The sequence below is a fragment of the Arachis ipaensis genome, chromosome B10 (genome assembly GCF_059453495.1).
Source record: "Arachis ipaensis isolate K30076 ecotype BB chromosome B10, ASM5945349v1, whole genome shotgun sequence".
Taxonomy (NCBI): domain Eukaryota; kingdom Viridiplantae; phylum Streptophyta; class Magnoliopsida; order Fabales; family Fabaceae; genus Arachis; species Arachis ipaensis.
In genome coordinates, this window is record NC_142435.1 from 54,422,038 (window position 1) to 54,425,789 (window position 3,752).

Genomic DNA, 3,752 nt, shown 5'->3' on the forward strand with positions numbered 1-3,752 from the left:
AATTAACTAATTATTTTAATTTTTGATTTTAATTTTATTCCTAATTTTCGAAAATTACTAACCTTTTTCAAAAACTATTTTCGAAAATCACTAACTCTTTTTCAAAAATAATTTTCGAAATTCCTCTTTCTCTCTCATCTCCTTCTATTTATTTATTCATCTACTAACACTTCTCTTCATCTCACATCTCTGCTCTCCTCACCCTTGTGTTTCTTTCTTTACATTACACTCTTCTTTTCTTCCACTCACCTAAGGGAACCTCTATACCTGGGTAAAAAGGATCCCTATTATTATTATTTTTCTGTTCCCTCTTTTTCATATGAGCAGGAGCAAGGACAAGAATATTCTTGTTGAAGCAGATCCAGAACCTGAAAGGACTCTGAAGAGGAAACTAAGAGAAGCTAAATTACAACAATCCATCAAGCACCTGTCAGGAATTTTCGAACAAGAAGAGGAGATGGCAGCCGAAAATAATAATAATGCAAGGAGAATGCTTAGTGACTTTACTGCACCTAATTCCAATTTACATGGAAGAAGAATCTCCATCCCCACCATTGGAGCAAACAATTTTGAGCTGAAACCTCAATTAGTTTCTCTGATGCAGCAGAACTGCAAGTTCCATGGACTTCCATATGAAGATCCTTTTCAGTTCTTAACTGAATTTTGCAGATCTGTGATACTGTTAAGACTAATGGAGTAGATCCTGAAGTCTATAGGCTCATGCTTTTCCCTTTTGCTGTAAGGGACAGAGCTAGAGTGTGGTTGGACTCTCAACCCAAAGATAGCCTGAACTCTTGGGATAAGCTGGTCACGGCTTTCTTAGCCAAGTTCTTTCCTCCTCAAAAGCTTAGTAAGCTTAGAGTGGATGTTCAAACCTTCAAACAGAAAGAAGGTGAATCCCTCTATGAAGCTTGGGAGAGATACAAGCAACTGACCAAAAAGTGTCCTTTTGACATGCTTTCAGAATGGACCATCCTGGATTTATTCTATGATGGTCTGTCTGAATTAGCTAAGATGTCATTGGATACTTCTGCAGGTAGATCCATTCACCTAAAGAAAACTCCTACAGAAGCTCAAGAACTCATTGACATGGTTGCTAATAACCAGTTTAAGTACACTTCTGAGAGGAATTCTGTGAGTAATGGGACGCCTCAGAAGAAGTGAGTTCTTGAAATTGATACTCTGAATGCCATATTGGCTCAGAACAAAATATTGACTCAGCAAGTCAATATGATTTCTCAGAGTCTGAATGGAATGCAAGCTGCATCCAACAGTACTCAAGAGGCGCCTTCTGAAGAAGAGGCCTATGATCCTGAAAACCCTGCAATAGCAGAGGTGAATTACATGGGTGAACCATATGGAAACACCTATAATCCTTCATGGAGGAATCACCCAAATCTCTCATGGAAGGATCAACAAAAGCCTCAACAAGGCTTTAATAATGGTGGAAGAAATAGGTTTAACAATAGTAAACCTTTTCCATCATCCACTCGGCAATAGACAGAGAACTCTGAACAAAATACATCTAATGTTGCAAACTTAGTCTCTGATCTATCTAAGGCCACTATAAGTTTCATGAATGAAATAAGGTCCTCAATTAGAAATTTGGAGGCACAAGTGGGCCAGCTGAGTAAAAGAGTCACTGAAATCCACCCTAGTACCCTCCCAAGCAATACAGAAGAAAATCCAAAAGTAGAGTGCAAGGCCATTGAAATGACCATCATGGCCGAAACCACAAAAGAGGAGGAGGACGTGAATCCCAAGGAGGAAGACCTCCTGGGACGTCCAGTGATCAATAAGGAGTTTCCCTCTGAGGAACCAAAGGAATCTGAGGCTCAACTAGAGACCATAGAGATTCCATTAAACCTCCTTATGCCATTCATGAGCTCTGATGAGTATTCCTCTTCTGAAGAGAATGAGGATGTTACTAAGGAGCAAGTTACCAAGTACCTTGGTGCAATCATAAAGCTGAATGCCAAATTATTTGGTATTGAGAATTGGGAAGATGAACCTCCCTTGTTCACCAATGAACTAAGTGATCTGGATCAACTGACATTGCCTCAGAAGAAACAGGATCCTGGAAAGTTCTTAATACCTTGTACCATAGGCACCATGATCTTTGAAAAGGCCCTGTGTGACCTTGGTTCAGGGATAAACCTCATGCCCCTCTCTGTAATAGAGAAACTGGGAATCTTTGGGGTGCAAGCTGCTAAAATCTCATTAGAGATGGCAGACAATTCAAGAAAACAGGCTTATGGACAAGTAGAGGACGTGTTAGTAAAGGTTGAAGGCCTTTACATCCCTGCTGATTTCATAGTCCTAGATACTGGGAAGGATGAGGATGAATCCATCATCCTTGGAAGACCCTTCCTAGCCACAGCAAGAGCTGTGATTGATGTTGACAGAGGCGAACTAGTCCTTCAATTGAATGAGGACTCCCTTGAGTTTAAAACTCAAGGTCATCCTTCTGTAAACATGGAAAAGAGGCACAGTAAGCTTCTCTCAAAACAGAGTCAACCGGAGCCCCCACAGTCAAACTTTAAGTTTGGTGTTGGGAGGCCACAACCAAACTCTAAGTTTGGTGTTGAACTCCCATATCCAAACTCTAAGTTTGGTGTTGGGAAGTCTCAACAAAGCTCTGAACATCTGTGATGCTCTATGAGAGCCCACTGTCAAGCTATTGACATTAAAGAAGCGCTTGTTGGGAGGCAACCCAATTTTTATTTATCTAATTTATTTTCATTCTTGTTGTTCTTTCATATTTTATTAGGTTCATGATCATGTGGAGTCACAAAATAAATATAAAAATTGAAAACGGAATCAAAAACAGCAGAAGAAAGATCACACCCTGGAGGAGGATCTGATTGGCGTTTAAACGCCAATAAGGAGCATCTGGCTGGCGTTCAACGCCAGAACAGAGCATGTTTCTGGCGTTGAATGCCAGAAACAAGCAGCATCCTGGCGTTCAGATGCCAGAAATGCACAGTGAGGAAAGCTGGCGCTGAACGCCAGAAACAAGCATAGAACTGGCATTCAACGCCAGAAATATGCTGCATCTGGGCGCTGAACGCCCAGAACAAGCATCAATTCGGCATTTAAACGCCAGAATTGCATGCAAAGGCATTTTACATGCCTAATTGGTGCAGGGATGTAAATCCTTGCCACCTTAGGATCTGTGAACCTCACAAGATCCCCACCTACCTCACCTTTTCTCTCTCCATTCATGGTCATCCCTTCTGTTTTCCATTTACCACTCACATCCATACACCCACCTACCTTAAAAATTCAACATCTCTTTCCCACCCAATCCCACCTATATGGCCGAATACACACATCCCTCCATCTCCTCCATATCTTCTTCTTCTTCTTCTATTCTTTCTTCTTTTGCTCAAGGGCGAGCAACATTCTATGTTTGGTGTGGTAAAAGCATAGCTTTTTTGTTTTTCCATAACCATTAGTGGCACCTCAAGAAAGAGGAAAGGGAAAACAATTGCTTCCACCTCTGAGCCATGGGAGATGGAAAGACTCATCTCACAAGCCCATCACTAAGAAAAGGATGGAGCAAACAAGAGAGCACATTCATGGATCTCAAGAAACACATGAGGAAGCTCATCATCAAGAAATCCCTGAGATACCTCAAGGGATGCACCTTCCTCCACAAAACTTTTGGGAGCAAATCAACACCTCCCTAGGAGAATTAAGTTCCAACATGGGACAATTAAGGGTGGAACATCAAGAGCACTCCATCATCC

The 3,752-nt window shown here is 41.3% G+C and overlaps 1 non-coding gene across 1 annotated transcript; it reads right to left on the reverse strand.

Moving 5' to 3' along the window:
- Nucleotides 1-852: 852 nt before the first annotated feature.
- Nucleotides 853-960, reverse strand: LOC148580089 (small nucleolar RNA R71). Its single transcript, XR_015893998.1, has one exon. It is a non-coding gene; the product is annotated as a small nucleolar RNA R71 (small nucleolar RNA).
- Between the last annotated feature and the right edge of the window lie 2,792 nt (nt 961-3,752).